The sequence below is a fragment of the Saccopteryx bilineata genome, chromosome 2, assembly GCF_036850765.1.
Source record: "Saccopteryx bilineata isolate mSacBil1 chromosome 2, mSacBil1_pri_phased_curated, whole genome shotgun sequence".
Lineage (NCBI taxonomy): Eukaryota > Metazoa > Chordata > Mammalia > Chiroptera > Emballonuridae > Saccopteryx > Saccopteryx bilineata.
The window spans coordinates 82,154,401-82,175,519 of NC_089491.1; the positions used below are offsets into that span (position 1 = coordinate 82,154,401).

Consider the following 21,119-nt stretch of genomic DNA (forward strand, 5'->3'; position numbering starts at 1 on the left):
GGAAGGTACTGGGCTGACTGATTGAATAGAGCGGAAGACATATACAAGAAGAAATGGATGATTTTAAGAAGTATTGGGAGGAGTCTATGAGTCTTTAGTCCTTTTCATGAGGTTCAAAATAAAACCTAGAAATCTAATTTTTTTTTGTTAGTGAAATATTTTTTATAATTAAATGTATTGGAGGGCATTGGTTAATAAAATTATATAGAATTAAAGTGTACAACTTTATGACACATCATCTATATATTGCACTGTGTGTTTACCAAAGTCGAATCTCCTTTTGTCACCATATTGACCCCTTTGCCCTGTACTGCTCCGCATCCCTTTTTGCTTAGGTAACCACCATACTGTTAATTTAAAATATTTAAGTGTGCATGGACTTTGCTCTTTGTCGAAACACTGCTCTAGATTTGAGCCCCAAGGAAAAAAGCTTCAAAACATTAAATATTTTAAATAAGGGAGCTTTCAATCAAAGACTGTGGGTAGAGAAAAAAATCCCTTGCCTAACCAGGTGGTGGCACAGTGGCTAGAGTGTCAGCCTGGAACTCTGAGGACCCAGGTTCAAAACCCCAAGATCACTGGCTTGAGTATGGGCTTACCAGCTTGAGCACAGGGTCACTGGCTTGAGCATGGGATCAGAGGCATGACCCCATGGTCATTGGCTTGAGCCCAAAGGTCTCTGGTTTGAACCCAAGGTTGCTGGCTTGAGCAAGGGGTCACCACTGGCTCAACTGGAGCCCCCCAGTCGAGGCACATATTAGAAAGCAATCAATGAACAACTAAAGTGTCACAATAAAGAATTGATGCTTCTCATTTCTGTTCCTTCCTGTCTCTCTCTCTTGCTAAAATAAAAAATAAAAAAATTTTAAAAAGTCCCTGCTTCTTGTTGCCTTCTCTACCAGTATCCACTGTCCTCCATTTGAGGAGGGGTGGCTAATCAGATGAGCGAGGGTCTGAGACTCATTGGTTCTCTCATTTCTGGTGGAAGAGTGCAGTTGTTAATAGCCACTGGCCTAAGTCTCTTGCCCCTCTAAGCAACACAGGCTCTCCCTTGGTGCTCATCCCACCCCTTGCACATCCTCTCTCATATAGTAATAAACATACAATTCTAATACAATGCAGTAATTACTATAATGGAGTTTTATTGTATTGAGGTGTAATTGACATGTAATGTTATATTAGTTATAATGGAGCTTCGTTTAAAGTAGCATAAGAGCAGAAGCGAAAGAGAGGGGGTTGAAGGGCACTTTTCACAATCACATTTTTACTATTCACATTACTTTATATAATAGCATTTTGGTGTTTAACATTACTATGAAAATGTTGCTTTTGTGAATGTATTGTTATATGTGAAAGTTAGATGGTAACAAATCAATTATAAATGTGTAGATAAATGAGAAATTTACTTTTGGAAGTCCCTAAGATAATACAGGCATTGCTTGGACACTGAGATTATGCCCAGGGTAAAATAGGTTTTTCTTAATTTTTTAATTTAAGAAATATATATATGCCAGACACTGTTATAAGTAACTTACAAATACTACATTTTTAACCCAGTAATACTTCTATGGTGGTGAGCTATTATTATTTTCTCCATCCTAGGCCTGAGCAATCTGAGGCACTAAGTGGCTAGGTACCTTGTGGAAGGTCACACAGCTAGTGACAAATATCTAGAGTGACCCACTCTCCCAATTTGCCTGTGTAGGGAAAACAGCTGTGTTAGGCTTGCTTGCTTACATTTTGCAGGATTAGTGCATGAGCACCTGGCAGAGCCACGTGTGTCTAGTCTATGTAAGCTATGGGTGCTTGCCCTCGGGACAGAGTGTGGGTGGCTGGCCTGCCACAACGAGGGACCATTTTGCTGGTCATTCACCCGCTGCCGTAAGAAGCAGTTTTCCTCTGCCTGTTTGTTCATCTGTCATCGTGAAAATCTGATAAATGGAACAGCTCAACGCTTTCCGGCTCTGCAGTTCCTCTATCATCTGCCCAAACCCAGTGTGAATCTACCTGGCCATGGCCGCTGCATTACAGCCTGGAAGTCTCCATGGACAAGTCCTGCATCCTTGATAGAACTCTTCAGTTCTGGGAAAACCAGGATGGGTTGTCACCCAAAAATTCAAACCTTGGGAATCTGACTGGACCTCATGAAACTAAGGTGCTCTCTCCCTCACAGTAATTCAGGGATAACCCTGATCGGTGTGGAAACACCATATGTAAAAATAGACTAAACAAAAACAACCCTGAAACCTGGGCCTTTTGCAGATACTCTACTGTAGGAAAATTCACCTACAGCTAACAGTCTTCCAATAAACAGTCCAGAATGTGCTAGGGTTAATTTGCATCAATTACTTGCAGCTGTAGAGCAGACATGGCAATTGCAGAGTTTCCAGAAAATGAGGCAGAGGGAAGATTGGAAATTCCCCGTGACAATGGCAAAGATGTCTCACTCCCAAGTGGGGACTATGGGAACTTGAAAAGTCTGTAAATCTAACTGGGAGCATCCTAAATTCCTTCCTGCTTTGTCTGACTGTTTTTGTAAATTTCTGTAGCCATAGACATTAAAGAAATTTTCTGCTGTTTGGGTCTGTTTGTTTCTTCTCTTCAATCATAGTAATAGATTTGTCATGACAGCACCAAACTAAAACAGAACTTCTGAAAAGGCAGGTACTCAGAGGACAGAGAAGGTGAGTGAGTGTCCTATGGGTGATGGGGAAACATACCCTAAAAGCTAGTGAAGGAGGCAGGTAGAAGGAAGAAGATAGAAAGTGTGTTGACAAGGCTTGAGTCCAAGTTTCTGCCATCAGCCCCCATTCACAGGTGAATGCAGCTGAGTGAATACAATTTTCAGATGATGCTTCATAGAATGGTCTCTTTCACTTTAGCATTCCATAAGGAGTATCCCCAATCCCCACCTGTCTGCTGCTTCTTTGGCCAGTACTAAGTGCAGAAAGAGCCCCATCAAAGGAGTAGGATGCCTTTCTCCCCCTTCTCATCTCTACTCCTACAAAAATAAATGAGAAGTGGAAAGAATAGTAAATGCCATTTAAAGGAACCACAGTGCTTGGTTTCTTCCACTGAGCTTTTGTATAAAACTGCTTGTTATAAAAAAAAAAAAAAGGTGTTTTGTCTTTTTGTTCGTTTGTTTTTTGTTGTTTTGGAGAGAGAGAGAAGTGAACAGATAGGGACAGACAGGCAGGAAGGGAGAGAGATGAGAAGCATCAACTTGTATTTGTGGCATCTTAGTTGTTCTCATACATTCCTTAATGGGGGGGGGCAGTTTCCATCTGAGCCAGTGACTCCTTACTTAAGCCTGCAATCTTGGGCTCAACTTTTGGACCCAGTGACCTTTAGGTCATGTCTATGATCTCACGCTTAAGCCAGTGACCCTGTGCTCAAGCTGGTGAGCCTGCGCTGAAGGCAGCGACCTCAGGGTTTTGACCTGGGCCCTCAGCGTCCCAGATCACTGCTCTATCCACCGTGCCACCACCTGGCCGGGCTTCTATTAATTTTAATTTTTGAAGACCTTAATTCAGATTTAGATTTTCAAACCAAGACAAGGAAAACACACCTGATCTGTGAGAAAGGCTCAGTGAAGAGGGGATCCACGAGGAGTTATTTCTGAAATGATACTAAGGGTAAGAGTTTGTCAGATGGACAAAAGGGAGAGAAATTAAGAGGAAACACTTAACAGATATTCTTCCCTCAGCGTGGAAAGATACTAGGCAGGGGTGGATGGAGAGGTACTGAGACCTGAGAAAGCACAGGTGCTCAGTAGCCTGAGGGGAGAGAGTGGTGGAACATGGGGAGCCAACTCTTGAAGGGCTTTGTCTGTCATGCTAAGAACTTTGAATCTGTGCCAACGGGAAGCTATTGAAATAGTTTGAGCAGAGAAGTAACACAATCAGATCTGCATGTTAAAAAGATCACAGTATGAGAATGTTAGTCACACAAAATCCTAAAGAATGTGCCATGAAAAGACACGGTTAATGGTGAACTAGTTATTAAATGGACCAGGAAAAAGCCAAGACTTTAAAAGGCTCCTGGAAAGGGATTCTAAGACTAATAAAAACAATAAAAATATTGAAACATATCAAAGAAAATAAGTCCGAAAAAATTTAAGTCACTTGAACCAATGGTTTAAAGATAAAGATGAAAAAGCTTATCAAATGAACAAACTCTTAACCTCAGTACTGATCCACAATGGATTAGAGAGGTCCCAGTTTCCAAGCCGTCTCAGCAATAGCAAATGATGATCAATTGTTGGCTCTTCAAAACCAATTTGAAAAAATATACGCAAAATTCTTGAGACTGGCTAGTGGTCTTTGATCATCTCACTGAAGCATGCTTTATCTTTTTTGAGAAGTCCTTCCTTCCACATAATAATCAGACAGTGCACACATTTCTAATTTAGAAGGTAATGTTATTTTATTTTAATTTTATTTTCTATTATTTTTTATTATGTTTAAATTTTTTCCCCCATTGATTTGAGAGAAAGAGAGGAAAGAGGAGAGGGGAGGAAAGCATCAACTCATTGTTCCACTTAGCTGTGCACTCATTGTTTGTTTCTCATATGGGCCCTGACTGTAGATCTAACCCATGACCTGGGTGTGCCAAGATGACGCTCTATCCACTTAGCTACCCAGCAAGGGCTGTTTTTTATTTTAAAAAGTGAAATGAGGATATTTGTTTTAATCTTTAGTGTAAATGTTTATTAGACTCTGTAGGTTAGCAACTTTTAAATGTTCCATTCTTTTATTTTTTTCTAATGTTTATATCACAGTTTCTTTTTCTTTTTTTTTTTTACTTATTATTGGCGGCACCATTTTATTTTATTTTATTTTATTTTTATTTTAGAGAGGAGAGGGAGAGACAGAGGGAGAGAAGGGGGGAGGAGCTGGAAGCATCAACTCCCATATGTGCCTTGACCAGGCAAGCCCAGGGTTTCGAACCGGCGACCTCAGCATTTCCAGATCGACGCTTTATCCATTGCGCCACCGCAGGTCCACAGTTTATTTTTATTTTTATTTTTTTTTTGCATGGTTTTTTTTTTTTTTTTTGTATTTTTCTGAAGCTGGAAACAGGGAGAGACAGTCAGACAGACTCCCGCATACGCCCGACCGGGATCCACCCGGCACGCCCACCAGGGGCGACGCTCTGCCCACCAGGGGCGATGCTCTGCCCCTCCGGGGCGTTGCTCTGTTGCGACCAGAGCCACTCCAGAGCCTGGGGCAGAGGCCAAGGAGCCATCCCCAGTGCCCGGGCCATCTTTGCTCCAATGGAGCCTCGGCTGCAGGAGAGGAAGAGAGAGACAGAGAGGAAGGAGAGGGGGAGGGGTTGGAGAAGCAGATGGGCGCTTCTCCTGTGTGCCCTGGCCGGGAATCGAACCCGGGACTTCTGCACGCCAGGCCGACGCTCTACCACTGAGCCAACCGGCCAGGGCCTATTTTTCTAAAACTGGTAATTTCTATAAAATTTTATTGGTTTAATAATCATTCATTGACAAATATTTCTTAAATATCTATTTTTTTTCTCTTATGCCCCAAGGAACTAATAATTGACAAGATAGACAAGCCTGGCTACTGCCCTCATGGACATTATAGCCTAGTGGCAAAGCAAAAAATTATGCTGTGATATGTGTAGAGAACATGACAGAAAAATTATTTCACCTACCTACTCTCCATTCACCTCGTATTTCCTGTTAAGAGACCCCTACTTTGTTTCAAAGTAAGTGACATACCCAGTTGTGGAAGACTGTCTTTCTCCTAAATGACCACACCACATGCTCTTCTAGATTCTGCCATCCCCACATTAAGAAGTAAAATTGAATTTCCCTCCCCTTTAACCTTGCTAGGTCTTGGTATGTGTCACGATGGATAGAGTACAGAACAGGTATTACTATGTGAATTCAAGACCTAGGTCATAAAAGTTGATACAGTTTCCCCAGGGGCTCTGTTGGGACCCTCATTTTTGGGACTCAACCATCATGGCATGTGGAGCCAAGAAGCCACATGAAAAGGTCATGTGTAGGTGTTCTAACCACAGTTCCAACTGTGAGTGCTCTTGGCCCACCTCCAGCATCAACTGCCGCTGTGTTGCTGCCGAGTGGAGCAGAGACAGGCTGTTTCTGCCAAGCTTTGCCCAAATGGTATATTTGTGAGAAAAACATGTTTTCATTTGATTTTTTTAACCTTTGTTTCAAACTTTGTTTTAAACCTTTGTTTCAAACTTCTTCAGCTTAATTAGCTGCAAAGAATGTTTTATGTACAAGCAAAAACTGAAAAGAGCTGCAGTATCCAAGAGGCTTGGGTTTAAAAATATTAGAGATCTAGATTTTACCAGATCCATAAAGAGAATTTGAAAAAAGTAATCATAATATAAAATAGCAGCTCCCAGTAACTTCTTCCACATTATCTTCTTCAGAGGTTGACAAAGTTCAGTTTGCTTCATTCTCGGAAGCCTCAGCACAATTCTCCTTAAAATCTGGAACTTCATCCTCTTCCTCCTCTCCTGTAGCAAGTGGGCTTTCCCACCCACAGGTGCTTTGGGCAGGGCTTCAGCTAGTCTCCTTATCCTAGTCAGCCTGTTTGTAGGAAGCTGGTTTGAGTTGCTGAGTAGCACATCTGTCAGCTGCTTTGTCTCAGCATGGCCTCTCAGTGTTAACTGCCAGAGATGCCTGAACTTTAGGGTTGTTAAAGTGGATCACTGTTCCTTGGTTTGTGGACATATTTACCTTTTTAATACCAGAGATAATTTTAGCCCTAACTTAAGAAAAACCAAAAGGTTTTTTTGTTTTTTTTTAATCATCTGCTGTAGTTGCTCTGGGATCCACCTGCTTCTTTTTATGAGCAGTTCCTTTCCCACCAATGCGTGCTTGTGCCTACAGTTCTACAAGTTTCTCTTGGTCCCACATGCTCTTCTTTCATCTTGTTGAAGAGGAAATGAGGCTGTGTGGGGGACTAGGGTTGGCACTCACGGGGTCTTGGGCAGACCAGCTGAGAATAGGCGCACACACACAGGGATGCAAAATGGCAGCTAGAGGGAGGCTGGAAGTCAGAAAAACATGTTTTCATTTTAAGTTACTAGTTTGTTCTTTAACTGAATTCACTGGGGTGACATTGGTTAATACAATTATATGGTTTTAAGTGCACAGTTCTACAGTATATCATCCGTATATTGCATTTCATTCACCACCCCAAGTCAAGTGTTTCTCCATCATCATCTATCCCCCTTCTACCTTTCTCCACCTCCCACCACCCAGCTAAGCTACCAAGTTTTGAGATGGTTTGTTACACAATAGATAAATAGCAATAGATACCCAGAGCACCGACTTTAAAAGCTGCATATCCCAGCCTTGCTTGCAGATTGGAGGGGCCATGTGACATATTCTGAACAATAAAATGTAAACAGAAGTCATTAGATGAGGTTCTGGGAAAAACTCAATAGATAAATGACTTCAGGACCTGGATCTTTTGTGGAGTGTTTTGTGGGGTTTTTTGCCAATAAGTCAGAGTGACTGCTAGAGTTCCAGCAGCCATTTTGTAAGAATGAGAAAGAAGGCCACACCCTAAGGTTTCCAGAATAGAAACTTAGAAAAGGTATCAACATGGTTCAGAACAATGCAAATTAAAACTACAATGAGATACTATGTCACACTTTCAAAAACATTAAACATTAAGAAGACTGACAAGCCTGGCCAGTGGTGGCAGAGTGTTACATCCCAGGAGATAGGCCACAGCAAACCCAAAGTGAATTTTATAAGTTTTATTGCAGACCTGCGCAGGGACTGCAGGCAACCCACGCAAGGGAGCACTGCAGCCCTGAGCTTCCAAAATGGCTCCTTTTTATAGGGTGGCTATCTAGGCTGAGCAAGCATTATACAGAAGCAGATGTGGCAGTTAGCTATTCGCTAGAGAGGTAGCGTGCAGCATAGCAATGGGGGGGGTATAGCTCAGTGGAGAATTTCAAACATAAACTTCTGATAGGGGTCTCTGACTCATAAAATCCAGGATGTCTTTGTGCTGAATTCTGTTCTCAGCCTCACAGGGACCTTGTCAGCACTTCCCTGTTCCTTTTTTTTCTAAGAGTTCGACTCTGGCAGCCACAGCACACTTCCTTGAACCTAACACAGATTAGATAGAACAACATTCTGGGACACTGATGTCCCAGGTTTGAAACTCCAAGGTTGCAGGCTGAAGTGTGGGCTCACCAGCTTGACTGCAGGCTCACTAGCTTGAGCACAGGATCATCAACGTGATCCCATGGTCGCTGCTTGAAGCCCTAAGGTCACTGGCTTGAGCAAGGGGTCATTGGCTCAGCTGGAGCCTCCCAACCCCGGTCAAGGCACATATGAGAAAGCAATCAATGAACAACTAAAGTGCCGCAAATATAAGCTGATGCTTCTCATCTCCCCCCCCTCCCTCTCTCTCTTAAAAAAAAAAAGACTGAAAACACTAGATTTTGGTGTGACTTAGGAACCACTAGAACAGGGGTCGGGAACCTATGACTCACAAGCCAGGTGTGGCTCTTTTGATGGCTGCATCTGGCTCGCAGACAAATCTTTAATAAAAAAAATAATGTTAAAAATATAAAACATTTTCATGTATTACAATTCATTCATTTCCTACTGCTCATGTTCATGGTTGCGGGAGGCTAGAGTCAATCACAGCTGTCCTCCGGGACAACACCAAATTTTTATTGGATAATGTGTAATGTACACGGGCCGTTGTATGGCTCTCACAGAATTACATTTTAAAATATGTGGCGTTCATGGCTCTCTCAGCCAAAAAGTTTCCAGACCTCTGCACTAGAACTTGCATACATTTCTAGTACAAAGAGTATAAAATGATACCAACACTTTCGAAACCCATTTAGCAGTTTCTAACAAAGACAAAACTACACCTATTTTATGAGTCAGCTATTTAACATATAGATTTTTATTAAATTAAAATGTTTTCAAAAAGACATGTAAAAAATGTTCATAATAGCCATAAACAAGAAACTATCCATAGATCTACAAACATGAGAACTGATAAAATGGATAAATAAGCAACAGTACATATACTACATTGGAATATTTTTTGATAAGAAAAAACAAATGATACTCATATACTACAATAACATGGTATATGCTATAAATTGGCAATTTAATATGTTATCACAATTAGCCAATTTAATGAATAATTTTTACACATTGACATGTGATGCCAACTTTATTATTTGCATCATTTTTATATGTAGTACTTCTAGTTATGGCTATTTATCTACTACTCCAAAGATATATTGATATGTGTTCATACTAGTAGTACTGTGTTTTATGTGTTGTCTTAATATCTTTTATTTCTTTATTGAGTAAGTCTTTATATTAAGAGTCTTTTGGTTACAAGTAAAAACATTTATTAAAGTTACATTAGGCTAAAGGAAGAATACCCATGGACCAATCAACTGTGCCCAGAGGCAAGGATCACCTTGAACAGGACAGGCGATTATAGAGGCACAACAGTTGAATACTTTAAGCTTGAGAGAGCACTCAGCAGGTGTTCATTGTTCCCCTCACCAACTTTTTTTCAATAATTTCTCAGCTCTTTTTGATTTTTTCTAGCTAATCAACTTTAGAATCAGTGTTTCAAGTTCCAAAAGATATCCTATTTGGATTCTGATTGGAGTTACATTACACCTGTAAATTAATTTGAGAAATGACATCTTTGTAATTGTCAGTTACTCAGGCACATGGCAGGACTTCTCATTGGTTCAAGTCGTCTTTTATGTTCTTCAGTAAAATTTTCTACTTTTATTATATCGTTTCTGTCCATTTCTTATTATGATTATTCTGGTGTGTTCTGTATCATTCATTTTAAAATCAATTATAATCTAATTTCTACCTACTAATCTTAATTCTTTTATTGCTGAAAAAGAGAGAGAAACAGTGGAAATTACTGGCAGGACATTAAGGAGGCTTGTAGAATTAAGAAAAAAAAAAAGAATTAAGTTTCAGAAAAAGGAGACGGGACTGATATCAGGGACAACTACAACCATGTGTAGGAACACAGTTGTCTTCCATATTGCTCATCTCTCGTCTCTACATATCTCTGCATTTTCACTTCATTCGGATATTTCCATTGTCCAGAAAAAAGAAAAAAATGTGTTTTTCTCACTGGTTCCAAATAGTAGGATCTCAGGCAAAGGTTCAGATTGGCCCAATAGGTCATATATGCTTACTGTTGAACATATGCCAGTATTGAAAATATACCTACCTCTACAGCCAGGGGGGTTGAGATCTAGGATTGGCATGATTCAAGTTATGTGTTTATCACTGTGGGCAGGGAAGTAGATCTGCTGCCAGATGAAGGGTAAAAAGGTTTGCTGGGCAGACAATATACACTCCATCTACTGGAGTTGTTCCTATTAATCTACATGCAATTGTCTTTTGCTAATTCCAAGAGATACTTTTTTTAAAAGAATTTTAGAGAGAGAGGAAGGGAGAGAGACAGAATAGGATAATTGACATGTTCCTGTATGTTCCCTGACCAGGGATTGAACCAGCAACCTCTGTGTTTTGGGACAATGCTCTAACCAACCAAATTCTCTGGCCAAGGCCAAGAGATACTTTTTTTTTTTTTTTTTTTTTGTATTTTTCTAAAGTTGGAAACGGGGAGGCAGTCAGACAGACTCCCGCATGCGCCCAACAGGATCTACCTGGCATGCCCACCAGGGGGCGATGCTCTGCCCATCTTGGGCCTCGCTCTGCCACAATCAGAGCCACTCTAGTGCCTGAGGCAGAGGCCATAGAGCCATTCTCAGCGCCCAGGCAAACTCCGCTCCAATGGAGCCTCGGCTGCGGGAGGGGAAGAGACAGACAGAGAGGAAGGAGAGGGGAGGGGTGGAGAAGCAGATGGGCGCTTCTCCTGTGTGCCCTGGTGGGAATCGACCCCGGGACTCCTGCACGCCAGGCTGATGCTCTACCACTGAGCCAACCGGCCAGGGCTAAGAGATACTTTTTAATCCTTATAATACTTTCCTCTCTCATGACTGATTTTGACAGCCTCTTGAAGTTCTCTCCTCCCTTTGTTCCAGAAACACATTTTTCTTTTGTTTTTTCTCTTTCACTCTTACTATTTCTTGCATTCTCTTTTATTATCTTTTCTTTTTCTCCTTACCCTTCTAATTGGTTCTCTCCAGGTGTCCATCCTTGGTTTATTTCTGTTCTTTTTCATTTATTTATTTATTTATTTATTTATTTATTTATTCATTTTTAGAGAGGAGAGGGAGAGACAGAGAGAGAGAGGTGGGGGGGAGAGATAGAGAGAAGGGGGGGAGGAGCTGGAAGCACCAACTCCCATATGTGCCCTGACCAGGCAAGCCCAGGGCTTCGAACCAGCGACCTCAGCATTTCCAGGTCGACGCTCTATCCACTGCACCACCACAGGTCAGGCTATTTCTGTTCTTTTTCTAAAGTACATTTTCTGCATTACCTCATCTAATCCTATGGCTTCAATTATCACTTATACACTGTTTATTCTCCAATCCATTCCTCCAGGCCAAATTTCACTTTGCATCTCCAGACTCAGCCTCTAGAAATAACTCATTGCTTTAACTATAAAGAAGAATGGTAGATTAAACTGTCTTCTTGCCTACAGGAGACACTGAACATATAGCATCCACTCTGGAAAACATTAACAGTGATCTATAAGAGAGTTTAATTTTCAAATCTCCTTCATCCTTAAACTACTTTTGTGTTTCCAAAGTAAAACATTTTTAAAATTTATACATCATCTAAAAGAGTCATGTAATGAGAAAGCAGTCAATGAACAACTAAGGTGTGGCAACGAAGAATTGATGCATCTCATCTCTCTCCCTTCCTGCCTGTTTCTGTCTGTCCCTCTCTCTGTCTCTCTCTCTCTGTTCTATCTCTCTTGCTAAAAAAAAAAAAAAAAGAGTCATATACAGGCCAGAACATGGCATAATGATTAGAAAAAGTGCTGGTATGGATGTCTGTAGACTTGTGTTCTAAATCTTGTTTTGCAACTGTCTTTGTACCTAAGATTCCTAATTCAGGACTGTAAGAGGGATCTGGTGAGATGACTTACACGTGGAAAACATTTCATATCATGGTCAACTATATCCCTGAAACATGTGTAATAATTGTTTCATCTTGCCCTAGCTATTTCAAAGCCATGATATGAAAATTAATTTTAGTCATTACCGATTTGGACTAAACAGAGTTTCTCTCATCTCTCCCTAAGAGGTCTTTAATGAATGCATTGATTATTTTAATTTAACTTAATATACAATGAACAGTCATTGTACAAGATGGGGCAAAAGTAGATATACAGTTATTTATATGGAAAATAATACAATAATTAATAAATAATAACAAGAATAAACAGAGTTTTTGCATACTCACTTCTGTATACCTACTTCTGCCCTACCCCATGTATCAGGTTTTTAAAACTATGGAGGTGTTCTGGTTATACATTGCTGCATAACAAACATGCGAAAATTTAGTGGTTCAAAATAATGACTGTTTATTATGATTCTGTTTGTTTGTTTATTTTTTTCTGGTTGTGACTGGGCATACTCATGTAGCTGCTTTCAGGGAGTCGGCTCAGCTTACCTGGGACAGCTGGGAGGACTGGCCCTTTTGTTCTGTGAAGTCTTTACTCCTTAGGGCAGACTCAACCATGCTTCCTAACCTGTGATAGGCAGTATTCCAAGAGGGCAGGTGTGAAGTACTGTATTTGCCAGTTCCCTGTTTGTGTCATATTTGCTGATATCTCATTGACGAAAGCAAGCCACATGACCAACTCTAGGCACTGCAGGAGTGACTACACAAAGACATGAATAACAGGAGGCAGATTTGTCGGGGCCATTGGTGTAACAATATACTCAAGTAAGGAAACACATATATTAAATAATCTGAATGAAATGGATAAACTTAGTAGTAGAATATAATTTACTAAATCTAAGCCCAGAAAATATTTTTAAAGATTTTATTTATTTATTTTAGAGACAGGGAAGAGAGAGAGAGAGAGAGAGAGAGAGAGGAGGAGCAGGAAGCATCAACTCCCATATGTGCCTTGACCAGGCAAGCCCGCTGTTTTGAATAGGCAACCTCAGCATTCCAGGTCACTTTATTCACTGCACCACCAGGTCAGGCAACCCAGAAAAATATTTTTTAAATATACAAACAAATTACCATAAAAAAAGAAAAAAAGACTGAGAAAATTATCAACTCACCATCCCCAACACAATAAATAATAAAGATATTTATTTACAGGGAAATTCTGCCAAATTCTCAAAAAAGATATCTTTATTATCACACAAAATGTTCCAGGATATAGGAAAAATTCTTACAAATTGTTATTAAGAGAAAATTATATTAATTTTATTACTATAATAAATATTGAAAAATAAAAATTATGGACAAATCATATTTAGGAGTATTTTTTAAGCCTATAATTAATATTTATTGTATTAAAATGAATACATTCCAAAAATCCATATATTATCAGCAGATTGCCTATAGAACACATGCATAATATATGATTTTACTTTTTCTTATTTTTTAATTCTTATTAATTTTTAATTTATTGTGTTTATATGGATTCAAGTGTCCCACTGAATATAACTCCCTCACCCCCTACCCCTATATCCCTTTTTATACCCATTTTGCCCCCTTCCCCCTAACTCTCTCCCCCTTTCCATTTAGGATTTGCTGTCCTGTTATCTGTATCTCTGTGTTATGTATATATAGTTTCACTAATCCCTTTACCTTCTCTGATCCTATCCCCTCATCCCGCTTCCCTCTGACTGCTGTCCCTCTAGTCCCTGTGACCCTCTATTCCATTCCTCAGTTCACTTTGTTCATTAGATTCCACATATAGAGGAGATTATATGATACATTTCTTGATCTGCTTGGCTTATTTCACTTAGCATAATAATCTCCAGGTCCATCCATGCAGTTGCAAAAGGCAAGAATTCCTCGTTTTTCACAGCCACATAGTAGTCCATTGTGTATATGTACCGTAGCTTCCCAATCCACTCATCCACTAACGGACACTTGGGCTGTTTCCAGATCTTGGCTACCGTAAATAATGCTGCAATAAACATGGGGGTGCATTTCTTCTTTTGAATCAGTGATTTGGTATTCTTAGGATATATTCCTAAAAGTGGGATAGCTGGATCAAAAGGCAGTTCCATTTTTAATTTTTTGAGGAAACCCCATACAGTTTTCCACAGTGGCTGCACAAGTCTGCATTCCCACCAGCAGTGCAGGAGGGTCCCCTTTTCTCCACACCCTCACCAGCACTTATAGTGTGTTATTTTATTAATGAGTGCCACTCTGACAGATGTGAGGTGGTATCTCATTGTGGTTTTAATTTGCATTTCTCTGATGATTAGTGACATTGAACATTTTTTCATATGCCTACTGGCCATTTGTATGTCCTCTTTGGAGAAGTGTCTATTCAGTTCTTTCCTCTATTTTTTAATTAGATTGTTTACCTTCCTGGTGTTGAGTTTTAGAAGTTCTTTATAAATTTTGGTTATTAACCCCTTATCAAACGTATTGGAAAATATGTTCTCCCGTTGTGTGAGTTGTCTTTTCATTTTGTTTGTGGTGTCTTTTGCTGTGCAGAACCTTTTTAGTTTGATACAGTCCCATTTGTTCATCCTGTTGTTTATTTCATTTGCCCGTGGAGATATATCAGCAAAAATATTGTTACGAGAGATATCGGAGAGTTTACTGCCTATGTTTTCTTCCAAGATGTTTATGGTTTCACAACTTACATTTAAGTCTTTTATCCATTTTGAGTTTATTTTTGTGAATGGTGTAAGTTGGTGGTCTAGTTTCATTTCTTTGCATGTACCTGTCTAATTTTTCCACAGAAGTTAAGAAAACAATCCCCTTCACTATTGCAACCAAAAAAATAAAGTACCTAGGAGTAAACTTAACTAAGGAGGTTAAAGACTTATACTTGGAAAATTATCAAACATTGATAAAAGAAATCAAGGAAGATATAAACAAATGGAAGCATATACAATGTTCATGGATAAGAAGAATAAACATTAAAATTTTATATTACCCAAAGCAATCTATAAATTCATTGTAATTCCTATTAAAATACCAATGGCATACTTCAAAGATATAAAACAAATATTCCAAAAATTTATATGGAACCAAAAAAGAACACGAATAGCCTCAACAATCTTGAAAATGAAGAATAAAGTGGGAGGTATCATACTTCCTGATATCAAGTTATACTACAAAACCATAGTAATCAAAACAGCTTGGTACTGGCATAAGAACAGGCATACAAGTCATTGGAACAGAACAGAGAACCAAGAAATAAACCCACACCTTTATGGACAATTGATATTAGACAAAGGAGGTAAGAGCATACAATGGAGTAAAGACAGTCTCTTTAATAAATGGTGTTGGGAAAATTAGGAGTATTAACACAGAATCAATCTCTCATACAGAAGAATGTTACCACATTATTAAGACAAGTTTATTTTAAGAATGCATAATTTGACTTGTCATCTTTGAATATATGTATCCTGATTTATTGATGTCGCCCCATTAAAAAAATAAAATTATTAAAAAAAAGAATGCATAATTTGTTCAATATTGGAAAATTTTTAGATTGATTATATCAATACATCAAAATGGAAAAAAATCATAACATCTCCATAGATACAGATATATTTTATAAAATATAATATGAATGTTTTATTTTTTAAAAAACTTTAAGACAGTAATAAATAATTTCTTAATTTGATTAAGGATGTCTATTTTAACAAAGCCAAAATCATGTGAATGAGGTGGAAAAATTATCTCTAATATGTTATAAAACTCAGAAAAAATAAAAGATCAATAAACTTTATTATGTAAAAATAAAGTTCTGCAAGACAACAAAATAGTAAAAAGAAAAATAAAATGAGAAAAGTATTTGCTATTTATATAGGAAGGTGCTAATTTTACCAGTATAGGAAAAGCCTTTATAAATCAATAAAAAGACCAACAGACTGTAAACAAAAAAAATACAGTACCCCCAGTCAAGATGGTGGCATAGGTAAATGCAGTACTCATAGCGTCCCACAACTACATTCTAAACTATAGTAAAACCATCATTCAGAACTACTTTAAATCTAGCTGAATAACAGTGCTACAACTAAGGATTCAAAGAAGCCACAGTGTGCTCCCCCTCCTGTGAGCGTGCCTGTACCTTTTCCTTCTCTCTTCTTTTCTCTCAGGCATGCATCTCCTAAACTCTAAGAGATCCCTTAAGACTTGTAAACAGGGGAGCAATGGGCAGTGGCAGCTCATCCCCAGCAAACCCCATGAACCTGCCTCCAATATTTCCTTTCTTCTGATTTCTCAGTGAGCCAAACTAGCTCTGCCTAGGCCCTCTCCTGTTGCTTCTTCTACCCTAAACCCTTCTGTGTTTCACTGTCCCCAGCTTTAATAAATGTACTCTCAAATAAAAAATAAAATAAACATAAACATAAAAAAGAAGCCACAGAGAGACTGGTAGGAGGGGTGGAGATGCAGAAGGGCTGGTCCAGGGGTTGAGAACCTTCTTGGCTGACAGAGCCATGAACGCCACATATTTTAAAATGTAATTCCGTGAGAGCCATACAATATGTTTAACACTAAATACAAGTAAATGTGTGCATTTTATGTAAGACCAACACTTTTAAAGTACAATAAGTCTCTGAATTGTTTTTAATAATGTTGCTATGCTGTAGCTAACCAATGATGAATAAAGTACTTCTTACCATTAATGTGACTTCTGGTTGCTGCATGGTTTTGCTGATGGCTTTGTAGTCTGGTTGATACGTGGTGAGGTTAAGCTTCATGCAGACGTTGAGACTTCCATCCGTTAAACGAGATCGTAGGTTGGTCTTAACGTTCTTTAGATGTCAGAAAGACTGCTCACATGCATACGTAGAGCCAAACATTGTCAGTACAGCAATACTCACATGCTGCAGTGTGTGGTATGTGACCAGAAGCGCGTTCAAAGTTTTGACAATCAGCTGGTCCGCAGATTGAAGTTTTTTCATTTCTCCCCACTCGTGATTGCTCGCCAACTCTGCTTGCTGTCATGCAAGTCTTTCCAAATCTTCATTCAGTGACTTGAACTTATCCATCCACGTGTCTGAGGCCTTCAGGTCAGCAGCTTGTAGCTCAAAATCTCTGACAGAGACACCGGGTATGTAACTCAGGTCGGTGCTGTCCACTGCACACTTGTGTGGATGGGTTATGAACTTAAAAAGACGAGTGTGCTCACAAAATTCTCCAAAGCGCACTTTGATTGACTGCAGGAGATTATATGTGAAGCCCGCTAGCTGCTGGAGATCAAGATGTTGAGCAGGGTCACTTGCTGTGCATGCATCTTTAAACTCTCCCAGTTTTTCAAAGTGTAGTAAACGACCTGTTTTAATGTCGGCAATGAAGAGTTCCAGCTTGTTTTCAAATGCAAACACTGCTTGTTGAAGGGATAAGACTGTATTTCCAATGCATTGCATTTTCACATTGAGCTGGTTCAGATGTTCAGTTATGTCCACAAGATAATAGAGCTTCAGGAGCCACTCAGTGTTAGCTAACTCAGGATGCTTGACGTTTTTCATTTCAAGAAAAGTCCAATTTCGCTCAGACAAGCCGCATAACGGCTGAGCATCTTCCCTCTTGACAACCAACGCACATTGCTGTGCAGAAGCAGACCAGGATAATTATTCCCAACTTCATCGAGCAGTGTTTTAAACCAGCGATCCTTTAAAGCTCAGGCTACAATAAAGTTGACCACCCGAATGACCAGCAACATCACCTCACCAAGCTGCTCGCCACACACTGAGCACAAAGCGCCTCCTGATGTAGGATGCAGTGAAAACTTAGGATGGGTCTCTTTTCATGTTCACGAAGATGCACTATGAATCCTCTGTTTTTCCCCACCATGCACGGAGCACCGAAATAAGTTTACCATCGGTAGATTTTTTTTCTTTAGCGAACTCAGTGAAAGACTTGAAGAAGCCCTCCCCTCTTGTCTCTTTTATAGGAAAAACAGCAAGACTTTCCTCATGTAGTATGTCACCGACAGCATACCTTGCAATCACGCTGAACTGAGATAAATGGCTTATGTCTGTTAACTAATTCAAAGCAAAAGAAAAGAATGATGCTGCATTTATGTCCTTCACTTGTGTTGCCTCAATTTGATTTGCCATCATGATGGTACGATCGTCAACAGTTCTTGCCGACAGAGGTATGTCTTTTATTCGTTTGATTATCTTGTCTTTTTCCAAAAAGTCATCAAAAAGTTCATTGGCAACATCAAGCATGAATGTTCTGGCATACTCCCCATCTGTGAATGACTTTCCATTTCTCACAATTGCTAAAGCACCAGCAAAGCTAGCTGAATTCTAGTCAGACAGGAACGAAGAGAGATGAGAAGCATCAATCATTAGTCTTTCGTTGCGATACCTTAGTTGTTCATTGATTGCCTTCTCATATGTGCCTTGACCGGGGTGGGGGTGGGGGGTTACAGCAGACTGAGTAACCCCTTGCTTGAGCCAGGGACCTTGGGTCAAGCTGGTGAGCTTTTGCTCAAATCAGATGAGCCCGCGCTCAAACTGGTGACCTCGGGATCTCAAACCTGGGTCCTCTGCATCCCAGTCCGATGCTCTATCCATTGTGCCACTGCCTGGTTAGGCCCCCCGCTGGATATTTTGATGTAAATGTAGTATGGATTATGTCGAAGTGCCACTTTATATTTGACAGTTTCATGAATGCAATTTTATCATTGCATATTAGACACACTGCAGAACCTGTCTCTCCACAAAGGTGAATTCCTCTGTCCATTCCTACTGAAAAGTACAATACTCCTCATCTTTTTTTCTTTTAGCCATCTTCTTCCTCAAAAGGGTTTCTGCAGTTAGCTAGCTTACTACTTGATTAAAAGGAAGAAAGTTTACTTCCTGACCTCACAACGACCCGTGTACGTTAGGCATTATCCAATAAAAATTTGGTGTTGTCTCGGAGGACAGCTGTGATTGGCTCCAGCCACCCGCAACCATGAACATGAGCGGTAGGAAATGAATGGATTATAATACATGAGAATGTTTTATGTTTTTAACATTATTTTTTTTTATTAAAGATTTGTCTGTGAGCCAGATGCAGCCATCAAAAGAACCACATCTGGCTCGCAAGCCATAGGTTCCTGACCCCTGGGCTAGTCCCACAGCCACATGTATCAGATATAAATCAATAAAAATTGGAGGGATATTTCAGCTGCAGAGGTCCCCCTAAGGTGCCAGGGGTCTCAGCCCTACATAGCCACCCCCCTTCCCACCCAGGGTTCCAGTGTCAGTAGGAGAAGTCCCCATAACTTCTGGCCATAAACACTAGGTGGGATTGTGGCTGAGTGAGACAGAAGGCTACTGGAGTTGCAGGTGTTCCCATTAAAGGACCCATGCACAGACTTAATTGAATTAACTCCCTCTGAGCTCCAATGCTGAGGCAGCAGCTTGAAAGGCACCAGGGACATAGAGGAGAAAATGAATGTCTGACATCAGAGCAAGAGCTGGAGGGCAGCTCTATGTGAGACAAAAGTGCTGGCAGAAGCCACTTTTATGAGACAAAGCAGGCAGGCAGGCTCCATATCTGAATCTCCATCAATCTGGCTAACACTCTTTGCCACACCTTAGTAATTCTGAGACCTCACAACACCCAATTTGTGGGCCTACCCAAGCTGTTTCCAGTGGCTTTTCCATATAAATGGTCTGTCTAGTCTCATGCTTCAGACTTCCTAAAATTTCTCAAACAAGCAGAATTGAACTTCAGCAGGCCCTGTACCTCTGGCTAAGTTGCCCCAGGCCTGGCACTAGCAGCAGCCAGCCTTGGTTTGCAGCTTGGCCTTGATTGGGCACCTACAATCCCAGCATGAATACCAGCCATCTGCAGATTGCTTTGTAGCTCTTGCTGGGTGATCCCAGGAAGAATACAGGTGACAGCTGACCTTGGCCTGCATCTCCTGGGTGACCCCAGAGCCAGCACACCTAGTGAACAGCTTCAGACCACATCAACCACCACTCAACCACCTCCACAAATTACACACTCAAGGGGCAAACTCAGTGGGTACCAGTGCTCTGAAAAAGTAAGTTTTGCTCGCAGGGGTCCCCAAACTTTTTATACAGGGGGCCAGTTCACTGTCCCTCAGACCATTGGAGGGCCACCACATACAGTGCTCCTCTCACTGACCACCAATGAAAGAGGTGCCCCTTCCAGAAGTGCGGAGCGGGGCCAGATAAATGGCCTCAGGGGGCCACATGCAGCCCGCAGGGCCGTAGTTTGGGGAAGCCTGCATGGGGTGGGCCCATGCATAGCTGATTGTCCACACTGATTGGATGTCAGTGGTAAGTGGTTACAGTTAGCTTTTGGAACTGATTGGCCTGGGATAAATTTTTCCTATTGACATGCCAACAGCAATTAATGCTCAATTACAACAGGAGGATGTACACAGTCCACATGGTGGGTATACCTTGAGTGCCCAGCTTGGAGGTTGGGAGGCTATGGCACAGGGCCATACAGACACTTACTACAAAAGGACACTTTACCAAGCCCAGGATACATAGCAACTCTACGTAATACAGGGGGATCCTCAGGTTACAACGCACTTTCATTCTTACAACAGTGATGTAACCTGAATTTTGGTGTAAGTTGAAATACACCCTAGCCTAAGTCATTTACCTATCCTAACACAGTTAAAAATCATAATCTAGAACATAAAAACACAACTAAGCCAAAGAAAAAGGAAAAGGGCATAAATATACTGAACTGTATACTGTACTGCAGTAACAGAAAAAATGACCAAAAATGAGTGAAAAAGATTTATTACCTTTATTCCTGTGGTTGGTTTGCACAGTGGAAGGGGCATTCCCACCACCAGTGCCTGAGGGTTCCCTTTTCTCCACATTCCCACCAACACTTGTTGTTTATTGATTTGTTGATGACAGGTATAAGGTGACAGCTCATTGTGGTTTTAATTTGCATTGCTCTTATGATTAATAACATTGAGCATCTTTTTATATGTTTATTGGCCATTTGTGTGTCCTCTTTAAAGAAATGT

At 40.3% G+C, this 21,119-nt stretch overlaps 1 pseudogene; it reads right to left on the reverse strand.

Moving 5' to 3' along the window:
* Positions 1-6,433: 6,433 nt before the first annotated feature.
* Positions 6,434-12,679, reverse strand: LOC136322252 (transcription factor BTF3 pseudogene; annotated as a pseudogene).
* Positions 12,680-21,119: the final 8,440 nt, after the last annotated feature.